The 16,764-nt window shown below is 40.8% G+C and overlaps 1 pseudogene; it reads left to right on the forward strand.

Moving 5' to 3' along the window:
* Positions 1-11,917: 11,917 nt before the first annotated feature.
* LOC132345791 (BOS complex subunit TMEM147-like) lies at positions 11,918-15,505 on the forward strand (annotated as a pseudogene).
* The last annotated feature ends 1,259 nt before the right edge of the window (positions 15,506-16,764 follow it).

A 16,764-nucleotide genomic window follows, 5' to 3' on the forward strand; every position in this document is an offset into this window, starting at 1 on the left:
CAAAGAGTCAGACACAAATAAAGTGACTTAGTATGCACGCATGCACTGAGTTTGTGGTAATCTTTCATGTAACAGTAGAAAACGGATATAGTTAAGAATGAAGCTTTTAAGCTTCTTTTAAAAATTGAGAATAATTCTCAACCAGGCGATGGTGGTCTAGAGTTGAAAATCTCACTGTAATGGGATGTGAGAAATTGGCCAGCCCTATTTCTCCTGATGTCACACCTAACACTGAGATGTGTAATTAATTCATGGGTCTGTTGTTATTCTCACAGAGTGTTGCAAACATTATTCTTAAACTTTTTTTTTTCTTCCTGAAATCACTTCTCTATCAAAAGTGGAAAAGGAAAAATGGAGCTTGGGGGCTCCTTGTTTCCAAGGCCTATCTGCTTTCTTCAGTGTTGAACTTGTTGGTATTTGTGATTGTGACCCCTGGAGATTAAGGCAATAATTGATTGAAAGCACCTCGTATAACCCGGACCAGATGCTTAGCAAATGTGACTTTCCCTCCATCCAGGCTTTCTGGTAGTTGTTTTGAAACATTTGGACACAGAATAAAGTGGTTATAACATTCCTGGTGATTGTAAGTGGAATACCACAACAAATTGTTGAATCAGGCAGGGAAGACAAAGATTATATTTTGAGTAAAGCAGAGACCGTAAAGAGGGAAGGCAGTATGAAAACCGTGCAGGTGACCCCAATTGTTCCTTTCCATCTCTACTAAAATCGATGAACTCACTCCCCAGAGCCAGGAAGGAGGGAATATCATTCCTTGTTGCAGCGTTTGCTTTCAGTTGGCTCTATATCCCTGGCCTCTGGGTGAGGTTAACTATGCAAAGGAAAGTCACACTTTCAGAACAGTTACCTATTTTTTTCTCACTAAACTGCACTGAAGATGCTAATTCCATCTCTTTCCTGGCTGTAGATAGGTGAATTAGCAAGAAATCACTCCTGCATTGTCTTCTAGTCTTCAAATGAAGCCTAATTAAAGAAATATATAGTTTTTATTGAGCTGCAAGAAAAAGGGACATGGGGCACAATTAAGTTTTCATCAATAATTAAAGCCTTAAAATTATTAATGTAGCAAATATTACATGTTAATAAGAAATACATTTTGTCACCAACTGCTGCATAAAATCCCTCTTTCATAATCTATAATCCAAAAGGAAAAATTGAGAAGGAATACACAAAAAACATTAGGCTTCAGCCTCAAGTTTATTGATGATGCAAGTAAGATGTTTGCCTTGTTTCAACACTATTATTTCTGAGATTCAGTTATTCTGAATCAGTTTTTTTAAAAAGTGAGAAAAACCATGTAATAGTGGTAATAATGGCTTGTATGTAACATGAATTTTTATTGGTTGTTGTTCAGTCACTAAGTCATGTCCAACTCTTTGTGACCCCATGGACTGCAGCATACCAGGCTTCCCTGTCCATCACCATCTCCTGGAGTTTGGTCAAACTCATGTCCATTGAGTCGGTGATGGCATCCAACCATCTCATCCTCTATCGTACCCTTCTTTTCCTGCCTTCAATCTTTCCCAGCATCAGGGTCTTTTCTAATGAGTCAGCTCTTTGTGTCAGGTGGCCAAAGTATTGGAGCTTTAGCATCAGCATCAGTCCTTCCGATGAATATTCAGGGTTGATTTTCTTTAGGACTGACTAGAGAGATAGAAATATTTGTCAGTCTTCCCAATATTTTCTTCTGATAAGGACTACAGTTCAATATGCAGAGAGGGAAGAGGTCTTTCTGCCTTGGCTCTGTGTCTGTTGTCCAGCTGAACTTGAATCATTCTGTTCCTTCCCTCTTTGGAGAGAGAGGGTTGATGCTGAAGTCAGCCTTCTGATTTGTAGATCATCTACTGAGAGAACTCCTTTCTTTAGTCGTTAAAAGTCCATCGGAGAGCTTTCAGGAATGAGTTTGTATCTCTTCTCCACCCCCAGGTGACCCATCCTGTACTTCTATCAAAGCCCTTTCATCTTCTTCCGCAATCAGCTCTTTGCTTGCGTTCATCCCCTTGGCTTACATATCACAGGTGCCAATACCTATTTAAGGGGCAAATGAATGAGGTAGCATGAAGTAGTTTTGTTTATATCAAGATTAAGATTTCATGATTTATAAGCATCCCAATTCATTCTCATTAGTAAATTTCGTTTTTAATATGTTAGTTAATACCTACTATGAACAAGTTGGTGGGGGTGATACAAGATGAAGGAGGTTAAATTTTCTCTTTTATAACCCGAGAAGAAAAAGATAATGTGTAAGTAGACTGTGCAGACTGCCACAAAGAGTCACTAACAAAACGGAATGGCAGCGGGGGGCAGGGGTGGTTCAAAAGTGGAAAATGAAGACTTAGGAGAGCTTCATGGAAAAAGTGACCAGTAGGATGTATGGTTGTGAATGGGAGACATGTAAAGGGCGGGGGGGGGGGGAGATTCTGGGTAGCTGAGTAATTAGATGTACAAAGAAAGAGCATGAGCAGACAGAGGGAAAGTTCAGCTCGTGTTTGGGGACAGCTTGTGTTACAACTTGGCTGAAGCAATTCCCAAGCAAGACTTGAGAAATGAGGCTTTCAGAAGTAGATTAGAGTTCTGTTGAGGTGGCCTTTGAGTGATAGCCCTGGAAGGGGGGTTAGTGATCAAGCTGTGTGTATCATTATTCTATACAGAATATTCCGTGTTCACAGTTGGCACTGTGTTCAGCTTTGTGCCCTGTTTAACTGAATTGTGTTCTCATTGGTGACTGTTCTTCTTAGTTAGATTCTCTGGCTCCCATTTCTTTTATGTCTTTCATGGTTCGTTGCTCATGGTAAACAGTAAGTACTAATTCACTATCTAATGATTTTTTTTTTGTTTGATTACTGAATTGTTTGGCTGATCAACTCCAAGGTATTGATAAAGTTTAGAAACCATCTTGATGTTCTCAAGAGCATTGTGGAGTAGGTATGTCCATTTCACATTGGATCAAAACCAGTCACCAGGGAAGCCCTTCAAAACAAGGTACAGATTTTAAAATACTTGTTCACTTCCTTCCAGTGAGACCAGAACTCACGTATGCTGGTTTCAAATACTGGACTCTTTCCTTTGTACCATATTGTTATAATTTCTGGAACATGGAAACTTTAACACTTTATGTTAAAGGAAAGAGAAAAAAAGGAAGGGCAAATAGATACATTTCTGGGATAATAAGACAGAAGTCAGAGAGTAGTCCTCTTCCTATACTGATCCAAATTTCACCTGGAGCCAAGTGCTCGGTGTGACCCAGTTAATCTTTCTCCCAAATTTTAATTTTGCTTATAATGTTTTATATCTCATCTCATCCTATTAGGAAAAAATATATTAAAAGCCTTTTTTTCAAATAATCCTGGGCCATCCTAATAACAGCTGTTATTTACCAAGCACTTACTGTATACTAGTCACCAGGTCACCGGAAGGCTGCTTTACACATATTACATTTATTCCTATTGGAATCCAGTGAGCCCATTTTCCAGAGGTGTGATTGAACTCACTTCCAAATCTAGCTCTGCCTTCAGATTCTGAAGTCTTTCCTCTTGTCTTTAAAACTACTAGTTTCTAGCCAGGAACATGTTTAGTGGGTCTATTCTACCGCTTCTTTTTGAACACATGATTCAGGTCAGGCTCTAATTCTGTAGCCCTAGGCAAGAAGGCTTCTTCAAAAGTGGTTCCATGTGTTGGCTGATTCTAGTCTGATTACTTGGAATCAATTAAAAGGCAATGGTGTAAGATAATGTTTTTTTAATCTTGTAGGGACTTACACTTTAGTTAAATCAATCAAATACAGAAACACTGAGAAGGATGAGAAGTACATATACATCAAAAATTAAAGCTGGTAGAGGGAGAAAGGAGATGAGGGTAGAGTTCAGCCCTGAAAATTGGGTAAAACATGAATAGAAAGAAGAAATGCATACTTGGTGGGGGTGCTAGAAAGCACCATGAGAAAAAAGGCTGACTTTTGAATGTATTTCTTTATTGAAATGCTTCCCATTCATCTCTGAATTCTCTCTTGGTTCTTCCTAGAACTGTTTTTGAGCCACCTCACATGGCTATGGTATGGAAAATTGTGTAAGACTCAGACCATTTAAATGCACTTTAATGTCAGAAATCAAGTAAAGCAGTAATAAGCCTGAAGATAAAGTGATAGTTATGGGCAACGCAACTTTCGCCAGACAGTCATTCTAACCTAAAACGCTAACCTCCATCTGGTTTGGACGACTAATTTAATGTGTGGGTGGAGGTGTGAAATTTAAAATCTTTTGAAGAGAGTAGGGCAGTCTTTAACCTCAAGAGAGTGTGATTTCTGTTGCATAACTTGAAAAAAATGTGGTAACAAATGTGGTAATACCACAAACATATACATCACCTCCAACTCCAATGTCTCTTGATTATGTTATCACGGATTTGTTTTCTGCCCCTGATACAGAAATCTAACTCTAAATCACCTGGGATAAATCCGCTATGAAATGTTGAATTGCTTCATTTTTTTTTTTTTTTTTTACTTTTATCAGGTGGTACTCTCAAGACAGTGGAGCATCCAGAGACATTAGACTCATCAATCTTGGAAGACCCCCCCCTGCCCCCTTTGTTTTAGCTGCTTGTGTATTGTGCCTCTGAATCCATTCTAGTAATTTGTCTTACATTATTTACTTCTGCATTTAAAACAATGCCAGCAGAGTTAGGATTCTAAGTTACTGTTCATTCAGGGTTGAGAACCATTGATTTTGAGTGTTCATATTTAAAAAGGAGGATGTAGTGGGGTTCAATCATAACTATCATAATGGGAAAAGCTCATCAGGTTGAATCAGGCTCAACCCTTTTAGGAAGAATGAGAAATGTCCCCCATGGGATAACAATTCTATGCTAAAAGGTAGAAAGCTTTTAGGAACTTGCCTGAAGACTTTTAAGAAATTAGAACTTGAGTCTTCTGTCTCTAAATCCTGCATCCTTTCTACCAGGGTATTTAATATGTGTAATTGTATATGATTTGCTCAAATATCACAGCTTTGGGAGAGGTTTTCTTTGACCATTCAATCGAAAATCATCTTTCTCTAGCAAATTACCCTGTTTCACATAATTTTTTCATAACAATATGCTGTTTGAAATCATAGAAAGTAGTTCCACAGGAGCTGGGGCCTTCACCATATTGTTCACTGCCAGATCTCCAGCAGTGATTTGTAAACAGTTGTTGAATGAATGAATGAATGAATGATCAGTGAGAATTTTATATTCTTACAAATATGTCAGTTTTATCATGTGCCCTATGTCTTGGTGGAGGTGGAACAAGGACACTTTTAATAGGATAGGTGGTTTCTCAGAGCAGCAGCTGTATTCGAGGCAGAAAATCAATTTCTACCCTGGATGACATTTTCAAAAGAAGTGTATCTGGTAGCATGGAATCTTCTCTCTGACAGGGCTTATGTCAAAATACTAGGATGTCTAGATGAGTGGCCCACATTCTGTAGAGAGGATATGCCATTCAAAGGTGCCCTGAACTGTGCATGAAATGTAGCCCTTATTCTAACAGACTTCCTGGCTGCACAAATAAGGGAGTCACTGCGGCTTTGTGAGTATTCTTATGTTCAGCAAGAAAACTTGCATATATGCACAGACATTTTATAAGCTTGGTGGGGGAACAAATATGGGATGCAGATTCCCCAAGTTGGCTAGTTTTTGTCATATTTTTGGTAATAGGGTGGAGGGTGCCTGTCTGGTATGTTCTCAAATATTGAAAACACAGCCATTGTTTAAGACCTGAAATTTATAAGAAGATGGAGGCAATATCAGAAAAATGTAGACTATTTGTCACAATTTATGCAAAGCATATTAAATAAATGAAACCAACCAGTTGTCATGTATACACCACTCTGCTAAGGAATGCTTTTCCTCCTGGTATTTGTTACTGAGGAAAATCATTACCAAAGCCATTTAGCTAATTCATTCCCATGTTTGGAATTAAGCATTTTTAACAGTTATCTACTTCCCATTGTCTGCCTGGGACCAGCCTTGTCTTGTCAGTAAAGTGCTTAGCTCTCTGCTGCCAGAATTGAGATAGGGTCATCAGAATCCTCTTGTAAATTCAGGAAGATAAAGGCAGGGAAGTTGGCTCCTGCCCAAGAGTCAGGCTGGTGAGCGGATGGGGTTGGGGGGACGTGGAAGAGGGAGAGGGGAGGACAAAAGGGCGAATTTGCTTTTATTTGTAGGAGAGTGAGACAACTGCTGAGTTTGTGCCATGCAGCATCCTGGAAGGTGTTCCTATTTCTTTCATTCCATTTCTTCCTCTCCCACTTCTCCTGCAAACACACACACTCACACACACACACACACACTTTCTTTAATAAGGAGACAAGGCTTTCATTTTATAACTAGAGAAGAGACAATACTGCAGGTGGAAGAAAATTATTGATTGATGTTCTCATGCATTTGGAAATAACTTATAATAGGTCTTTTCCTGAGCTGGAGAAAGAAGGTGGCTATAAATTTGGGGCTTCTGCTATGTACCTGAATCTGTCTTAGAAGAATTAAATACACTTTCAAATTTTCATTTTATGTAAAACTTTGATGAGAATTTGGTAGGTGGAAGATCTTATTAAGCTCTTAAAATTAGGTAAGCAATTGGAAACCTTCCTAAATAAGAGGCCAGCTTTTGTGCAGACAAGTGTGTCCACGTCAAAATTTTCCTTGGGCTTGGATTTTTTTTTTAATGGGAACACAGGTTTAAAAGGGTATAGGTTTTTATCCTTGACCCCAAGAGACTTCCCAGTTTAACAACATTCAAAAAGCTAAAACTGATAAAAATAAATTAAAGTAATGAGAAGGCCATCAATATGTCGACTCTTGCAATTGTAAATTAATAGAGGTGGATCCTTTTGACCTGCCCCAGATGTCATGTCAATTGATTAAATGTTCTGAGACAATGAAATGGAAAAAGACAGCTTTATTATAATGCTTCAGGCAGGGAATATTTTTATTTTGCTATTAGGAGCACATCCACATGTCAGTGACCAATTCCATTTGGAAAAAAGACACTTTGGAGGATATATAAGATTAGGAAAAGTCTCCAAGGTGAATCTTAGGTCTGAACTAAGCACTTCTGTTATTTTTAGTTGACATTAGGAATCATAAAAGATAGCATTTTAGGCTTTACTTTGACTCAGGGCAGCAGAGTTGTTGGTTCCATCTCTCCCAGGTATCATGGGCTGGCGTGGCCCTGCTGGGCTAGCAACCTCAGTAGACATTGCCAGGGGCATGGTCTGCACTGGGGTCTCTGCCCATCTGTGACAGGGACTAAATTAGAAAAGGTGTCAGGGAACAAACAGATTTTCAACTGCATGCTCCTACTAGCCATTCTGAGTGTGCTGAGGATGCTGTCTTTCTGTGGACTTGCTTTCTGCAACAGCTATTTGAGCCTCAACTTCTCTGTAGTGATAGAGTGAATCTGAGAGGGAAGAGGATCACTTCTTGTTTTTTAACTAGAAAAATATCTTGCTCTAAAAAATAATAGAATCTATCTTCAAAAATTCTTAATAGGAGATGAAAAGCCCTGGTTGAAAGAGAGGTTGTTTTTTCTGTTCAGTTGCTCAGTTGTGTCCAACTCTTTGTGATCCCATGGACTGCAGCACGCCAGGCTTCCCAGTCATTCACTGTCTCCCAGAGTTTGTTCAAACTCATGTCCATTGAGTTGATGATACCATTCAACCATCTCTTCCTCTTTCGTCACCCCCTTCTCCTCCTGCCCTCAATGTTTCCCAGCATCAGGGTCTTTTCCAGTGAGTCGGCTCTTTGCATCAGGTGGCCAAAGTTATTGGAGCTTCAGCTTCAGCATATTTTGGAACAGTTGATGATAAACTAAACTTGACCACGTGCCTATAATTTGATCAACTGTACAAAAATTGGTTGTCTGGCAGGCAGAACTAAATCCCTAATCTTTGAAAAATGGTCTGTTGAGTGGACCCATAGACACATAATCTCGCATCTCATAGCCTGTTAGGTTAGAAAGCTGTTACTTCTGGGGGCCTTAAGAACCTTGCAATGGCCCCTGACTCTGTACCTTCAAGAAACAGGCAGCACTGGCCCTGTGTCCCCAGAGACCTTGATTAATGTAATATTTATTTAGCACATCTGTTTCAGGTCAGACAATCGTATTTCTCTGACCTTCTCCCTTGGATTTCTATTCTAGTCATTTCTTATTTTTATTATTTTCGATACCACCCTTTTAAAAAATTGGAACATGTCCCTTTTAAAAGGCAGAACATCTAAACAGAGCATAATGTTTAAAAGGACTTATAAGGCTGATCATAAGAAAGGAGTAGAAAATATCATGACTTTTGACTCTTCAACTTTTTAAAACACAGACTTATTCATTGTACATTTCAGTGACCAAATTTATTCCTGGATCATACAACCAGAATGATTTATTCTCACTTACAATAACAGGCTCTGGAAACCAAGAACATCATTCAGTCACAAATACAGTATGTCCCAGGCATTGTGTTAGACTACAGAGTGAGAAAGTGGTGGTCCTTTCTGTGCTGGAGTTCATGCTCAACGAGGGGATGGAACACCAAACAGGCAGTAGTATCTGTTACAATCCAGTAGCATTAGTTTTCATGGTAAGAGGAAGAATAGGATGGTAGATGGTATATAAAAGGGAAAGGAGTATCAGGGAAGCCTTCCTGGAGGAATTATTTAATTTGAGGACTTCAGGAACCCTTATGTAGATCAATGGATAAACAAAATGTGACTGATCTGATGACAGTATATCTCTAGTTACCCAGTTCTGCCCACACAATGGGCTATATTTATAACTTTAAAACAAAAATAGCAGTAAGATACCAAGTGGGAAGAGACAATATGATTCCCTGGGTCTCAACTACTTTAAATTTTGTCCTTTAAAAAATTACGTTTGGATATTTGCTATTTTACCTCATATAATTTTGAAAAGTATCTTTCAAAATTCATTACAAGAGCTGCATTGTTCTTTTAGGCATAAATCAGTTTCTTTTCAACAAATACTTAGAATGGTTAATAAACAATTTCCTATTTTTTTTTTCTAATTTGTGCTAGTATGAAGAATCCTTGGGAGATCTTTGAAAAAATTATTTTTATCTGAAGATAACAATGTAGAAGAGTAAATTGTTTGGCAAAGAATTTGAAGCATATGGGCAGAGATACAAGAATTTACTGCATTTATAAGTTTCATTATAACTCTATAAAATGCAGCATCATTTGTCAGGAAATCAAAGCTTATAAAAGTGGCAATTGTGAATGCAGTTGGTTGCAGTTTCAAGAGAATGAGGATTAGGAGTGTAACTGAGATTCCTTTTATGATAAATTATCTAGCTCCTGGCTACCGTGTATGAGCTCTATTAACTGCCTATAAATTGTTCATCATAAAATCTAGTTCATTCTTGTTAATTAGGCCAAGGCTTTTATGAAGATTTTTTCTCCTCTCTCTGAAAGCCTAGGCTGACAGGAGAGTAGCTACACCAGAATATTGAGGAAGAAAGGGACCCTCTGCTAACCATGATGCTGTGTTCCTTAAAAACTAATAATTAAAAGAGAAATCCCTGAATTAAAATTACTTTGGCTTCTTGCTAATGAAAATGGAATCATTCTATTGTAGTCACAGAAGGAAGTTAAATACAGCCAAAATAATTGCATCTTCCAACTTTAAATCCTCATGTCAATAACATGCAAGAAAGGAAGGGTGTATGTATACAGATGACTTGGATATATCCATTAGAAATGATTAATACCAAGAAAGGTCCAGAAAGACAAATAGACATATCATATTTTTCTGGCATATCATTCCACATCATTTTATTATGTACTTTTCCCCATGAAATTGAACTTCCGTGCAAAATTATCTTGGAGGAAATCTTGTATTTGTTGCTCATCTCCAATTTTTTTCCGTTGTATTTTGCTTTTAGTGGTGCTCACATAAGTGATCAACTAGCAGTGAATGTTATGTTTATATTATCTCATATTTTGCATTGCTAACTGGCTCCCTTGATACCATTTAAGGTGCATCCCTAATCAGCTCTCACGTTTCACACTTCCCTTGCAATCTCTGGATTTTGTGAAGAGTAGACACGCCGTGCCCCAGTTCTGGATGCCAAAGTGGTTGTGACTTCAGGAAGTCCCAATAGTCAGAGCCACAGGCTGAGTCAAGCTGTGTGATTGCTCCCCTGAGATGCAGTTAGCAAGCCTCTCTGACAGAGGCCAGAGGCAAGGAACAGTCAAAGACTAGAAAAGTCGAGTCTGTTTGCACACACTCCTGTGCTTAACACCCATCAGGGTGCAATTAAGAATGGTCAGTAGCGTTATTATATTTGGAAACCCCAAATAACAACATCAGTTGGGGGGAAATGGGGAAATCAGTTTAAACCAAGGAAAACTAGTTCTTAAATATTAAAAAAAAAACGAGATGTTTGCTTAAGCAACTTCTTATTTAACTTTCTAAATGCTAATTAGTCATCAGTGAAAGAAATGGTAGGGTGCTTAGGTAAAGTATGCTTTATTTCTAAGGTCTTATGGACTCGTAGGGTTTGTCCCATGCCTTTGCGTGTCACGGGACCAGACTTTCTGTTTTTCCTGGTCCAGCTTCTGGGTAATGTTGCTGGCTCCACAAGATTGCAGTGCAGATAAGGAATCATCTAAGTGCATTCTAAATTAGATGGTTAGGAAGACAAGGTAGTTCTTTGCACTGAGTAAGGGCTCTGCAGGGGGCTAACCTGGATGGACTGTTGTGTGAATCAGTTAACTTTAACACTGCTGCTAAGTCGCTTCAGTCGTGTCCGACTCTGCGCGACCCCATAGACGGAAGCCCACCAGGCTCCCCCGTCCCTGGGATTCTCCAGGCAAGAACACTGGAGTGGGTTGCCATTTCCTTCTCCAATGCATGAAAGTGAAAAGTGAAAGTGAAGTCACTCAGTCGTGTCCGACTCCTAGCGACCCCATGCACTGCAGCCCACCAGGCCCCTCCATCCATGGGATTTTCCAGGCAAGAGTACTGGAGTGGGTTGCCATTGCCTTCTCCGAACTTTAACACTAGGCTATAGCAATGCTCCAGAGGCCTTCCCAGTGTATATCTTGGGGGGAATAAATTGCAACAGGCTTAAACATAATTATAGAAGATTTTCTTAAGCTCTGGCTAGTTCAGTTTTAATTGAAAGAAATTGTTTTTCCTTTTGAAAGAACTTAGCCTTTAGAACATGATATTTATTTTAACAAATTGCTGTAAGAATCTCTTTTTTTTTTTTTTTAAACTTTTCATTTTATGTTAGCATCACCACCATCATTATTTTTATTACAATCTAATGTTGAATTATATTGCACGGACAGGGGTCCTAGTTTTCCTCAAATAATTGGGCTCTTTTCTAAGCCCCTGTTCAAGCTTTGAATAGGTAAATACAAATGAATAAATATCAGATTTAGGTATAGACATTTTCTCTTATGGACTGAATATTTGTGCTCCCTCCCCCCAAATTCATATGTTGAAGTGCTAACCCGCAACATGATGGTAGTTGGAGGTATTGTTAGAGGTTTTTGGAGGTGATTTGGTTGAGATTCGGTCTTGAGGGTGGAGCCCCTGTGATAGGAATAGTGCCCTTGAAAAGTTAAAGTGTTAGTCATGTCTCATGCTTTGCGACCTTATGGACTATAGCCTGCCAGGCTCCTCTGTCCATGGAATTCTCCAGGAAAGAATACTGGAGTGGGTTGCCATTTCCTTCTCCAGAGGATCTTCCCAACCCAGGAATGGAACCTGGGTATCGTGCATTGCAGGCAGATTCTTTACCATCTGAACCACCAGAGGAGCCTTTCTAGCAGAAGGAAGACACATTAGAGCTTCCTTTCTCCACCGTATGGGGATACTGCCAGATCTAAATTGTGAGCGCCTTGATCCTGAACTTCCTGACCTCCAGAACTGTGATAAATAAATGTCTGCTGTTTCCAGCAGTCCTCAACCTTTTTGGTACCAGGGACTAATTTCATGGAAAACAATTTTTCCATGGACCAGGGGTCAGGGGGTTGGTTTCAGGACGATTCAAGTGCATTACATGTATTATGTGCTTTGTTTCTAATCTGATACTGCCACTGATATGACAGGAGGTGCTGGTCTACCACCTGGAGTTTGGGAACCCCTGTTTTAACCCTCCCAATCTATGGTAATTGTTTTGTTGTAGAGGCTGAGCAGAAGCCCCACTAATACTCTTAGCTTATGGAAAAATTTCTTCCAACCACAAGGACCAAAATGTAGCAATGGTGAAAGCAGGCATAGGAGAAGAGTCTGGGCAGATAGGAGGAAAAGGATCATGGTGAAGGCACAGATGGGTTTGAGGAAATCATCCCCCAGTGACCAGGAGCACTTAGGCTGGTGGTTTTTGTTTTTGTTTTTATGAGAACTAGTCAGATGGCCTCACCTAAATGTAAGAGGGCTGGGAAATGGAAATTCTGGCATATAGTCACTTTCCAGTAACATCTCTGCACTATGGAGAGGAGCATGTCTCTGGTGGACAGCTGATGGTTCATGGCACCACATTTTGTATGTTACTTTCAGCTTAGAAAATGCTTTTTACAGCTGTATACTATTTGAATTTTTAAGGTCACTCAAATTAAGGAGCAAAGTTTTTTAATGCCTGCATATTCAATCAGTTCAGTTGACTGGCCAATTAACTGAGTGAAGTCAGTCCACTTCATTGTTTGAATTTCCAACTGTTTGGCTGAATGGAATGGTTACTTTGGCATAAAGTCTGTGCAGTAGTCCTATATAGATACAATCCTATTGCAGCTAGTGTGAAATTTGTCTTTGTCACTACATTTGTTTTTCTAGACACTGTTACCTTCCCTAATTTCATTTCCAAAATTCTTTTAAAAATGCTCCATTGTCCTAGCTTATTGAGAAGAGAGCTTCTTTCAGAGCTTAACTGAGAGTGTATAAGACTAGGTTTGTCTCAGTATTTTTAACACAGTCAAGTTTTTATGTTTTATTTTTTTCTGTTAGTACCTGTTGGGATCAGTTCTACACAGCTCGGTTTTTTTTTTTTTTTTTTTTTTTTTAAGATCTCTTGTAGTAATGTGTTGATGGTCAGACTATTAGTTATATTATATGCCAGCAAATTTGGAAAACTCAGCAGTGGCCACAGGACTGGAAAAGGTCAGTTTTCATTCCAATCCCAAAGAAAGGCAATGCCAAAGAATGCTCAAACTACCGCACAATTGCACTCATCTCACATGCTAGTAAAGTAATGCTCAAAATTCTCCAAGCCAGGCTTCAGCAATATGTGAACCGTGAACTTCCTGATGTTCAAGCTGGTTTTAGAAAAGGCAGAGGAACCAGAGATCAAATTGCCAACACCTGCTGGGTCATCAAAAAGCTAGAGAGTTCCAGAAAAACATCTATTTCTGCTTTACTGACTATGCCAAAGCTTTTGACTCTGTGGATCACAGTAAACTGGAAAATTCTTCAAGAGATCGGAATACCAGACCACCTGATCTGCCTCTTGAGATATTTGTATGCAGGTCAGGAAGCAACAGTTAGAACTGGACATGGAACAACAGACTGGTTCCAAATAGGAAAAGGAGTACGTCAAGGCTGTACATTGTGACCCTGCTTATTTAACTTCTATGCAGAGTACATCATGAGAAACGCTGGACTGGAAGAAACACAAGCTGGAATCAAGATTGCCGGGAGAAATATCAATAACCTGAGATATGCAGATGACACCACCCTTATGGCAGAAAGTGAAGAGGAACTCAAAAGCCTCTTGATGAAAGTGAAAGTGGAGAGTGAAAAAGTTGGCTTAAAACTCAACATTCAGAAAACGAAGATCATGGCATCTGGTCCCATCACTTCATGGGAAATAGATGGGGAAACTGGAAACAGTGTCAGACTTTATTTTTCTGGGCTCCAAAATCACTGCAGATGGTGATTGCAGCCATGAAATTAAAAGACACTTACTCCTTGGAAGGAAAGTTATGACCAACCTAGATAGTATATTGAAAAGAGAGATATTACTTTGCCAACAGAGGTTCGTCTAGTCAAGGCTATGGTTTTTCTAGTGGTCATGTATGGATGTGAGAGTTGGACTGTGAAGAAAGCTGAGCGCCGAAGAATTGATGCTTTTGAACTGTGGTGTTGGAGAAGACTCTTGAGAGTCCCTTGGACTGCAAGGAGATCCAACCAGTCCATCCTAAAGGAGATCAGTCCTGGGTGTTCATTGGAAGGACTGATGCTGAAGCTGAAACTCCAATACTTTGGCCACCTCAAGCGGAGTTGACTCATTGCAAAAGACCCTGATGCTGGGAGGGATTGGGGGCAGGAGGAGGGGGGATGACAGAGGATGAGATGGCTGGATGGCATCACTGACTCGATGGACGTGAGTCTGAGTGAACTCCGGGAGTTGGTGATGGACAGGGATACCTGGCATGCTGTGATTCATGGGGTCGCAAAGAGTCAGACACGACTCAGCGACTGAACTGAACTTAACTGAACTGACTTAAAGAGGTGGGGGTCTCAAAAAGGGATACATGTAAACAGAATTGTAGCCCGTGGAGTACATATAATGTTTTGAAGTAACAGTAAATAGATTTTTCTGCAGGAAATGGAATGAAAACAGCAGTTTAAAATGTTGGAACAGGAACCCGGCTCCCAGAAGGCCGCACGGGCCCTGGTGGAGGCAGGCGGGCGCCAGGCCTGGGCTCGGGCACCAGGCCACTGAGGCTGAGAGGCCACTGAGGCTGAGAGGCGCGCTCCGGCGGGCCGGGCGGCCGGCTTCATGACGCTATTCCACTTCCGGAACTGCTTTGCCCTGGTCTACTCCCCCTACTCCACCACCTACAAGTACAGTGGCCTGTCTGAGTCCAGTGCCTTCTGGAAGTGTGTCCAGCCCGGGGCCACCCACCTGTTTGTGCAGCTGTGCAAGGTGCTGTTCTTGGCCACTTTCTTTCCCACCTGGGAAGGCGGCATCTGTGACCTCATTGGGGAGTTCATGAAGGCCAGCGTGGACATGGCAGACCCTGATGGGCCTAAACCTTGTCGTGTCCTGGAATGCTGGCAAGGGGGAATACAAGATCATGGTTGCCCTGGGCTGGGCCACCGCTCAGCTCATTATGTCCTGCGGCATCCCCCTCTTGGTTGGAGCTCAGGGGCGTTGAGTTTGACTGGAAATACATCCAGATGAGCATCGACTCCAACATCAGTCTGGTCCATTGCTTCGTCGGCTCTGCCCAGGTGTGGATGATAACATGCTGCGACCTGCACCACACTCAGCGACCAGCAGTCCTCCTCCTGATGTTCCTTAGCATCTACAAGGCCTTTGTCATGGAGACCTTCGTCCACCTGTGTTCCCTGGGCAGCTGGACGGCACTGCTGGCTTGAGTGCTGGTGACCCGGCTTCTGCCCTCAGCACCTCGACCCTGTATACTGCTGTTGTCAACGTGCGTGCCTAGGCTTGGCATCCCAGACTTTCACATACCTTCTTCCTGTCCCCAGGTTCAGTGAAGTAAACAGCATTTGGAAAGTTAAATTTTTTTTTTTTTTTTTGTGGAGCAATAGGTTGCTATCAGATTGCGGAGAGCTATAAATGTCAATTTGATAAGTGTGGTCTTTATTTTATATTTACTTTGGAACCATTAATTCCTTGGTGTCTCAGATGGTAAAAGCGTCTGCCTACAATGCAGGAGAACCCGGGTCGATCCCTGGGTCGAGAAGATCCCCTGGAGAAGGAAATGGCAATCCACTCCAGTATCCTTGCCTGGAAAATCGCATGGATGGAGGAGCCTGGTAGGCTACAGTCCTTGGGGTCGACTGAACGACTTCACTTCACTTTGAACCATTGGCGATTTGGGGATGATCTACTTATTGACAGCAACTGGGAACCTAAATTTGTCCCCAGTTTCAGATTTCTCTCCCAAGTCTGGATTTCAAAAGTTATTGCAATTTAAAGCACAGTGATGCTGGTCACTGCTCGGACTCCACCTTCTGTTTCACCTACCACACACAGAGTGGACGAGGAATAGACTGCCACAGGGACATTGCTTTTCCCTAATTATTAAGACAGAGTGATAATCCACTCGCTTTTTATTTGGGGGTATCTGCCTAAGAAAAACATGTGTCCTATTACAAAACTGAATCTGAGGGATGTGAGGAATATATAGATATGTCTCCTTTGAACTCTGAAGGAGACTGTTTACTGTTAACACAAAAATAAGACTCCTCACAGATCATTAGCTTTTAAGAAGAATGACCTACACATTGTGAGGTACTCTGCCTCTTGGACAAATATAGAAAGAATTGATTGTGGCGTCGCTCTTGATCTCAGAGCATCAGTGAATAACCACCTGCAAAGCTTGCTATACTTCGGAGTTTTGTACGTAAGGAGTTTGCAGTTGTAACCATGTGGCAAATGCAACAAGCTGACCGTATCAGTACCGGGTTTATCTACACCATCTGCTGTCATATTGACATCTGCTTCCTTCAACGTAGCACCTTCTTTCTCTTAGACATATTCTGCTATTTCTTCTTTTCCTTCTTTGTTTCAAGTCATATCCACTGATATCGGCACCATTTTGTGTTATCAATAAAGGAGGCTTTCAGTGAGGGAGGGGTGGAAGGCAGGGCCAAGTGATCAAAGGACTCAGTAGAAAAAATACCTTAATTCATGGGCCTGAACACTGTGTAAAAAGGTGAGCCTTGAGGTAAGAAAGTATCCAGAGGAAGCATGAGACAGAAGTGAGGGTTTAATT

Source organism: Bos taurus, chromosome 7 (genome assembly GCF_002263795.3).
Source record: "Bos taurus isolate L1 Dominette 01449 registration number 42190680 breed Hereford chromosome 7, ARS-UCD2.0, whole genome shotgun sequence".
Lineage (NCBI taxonomy): Eukaryota > Metazoa > Chordata > Mammalia > Artiodactyla > Bovidae > Bos > Bos taurus.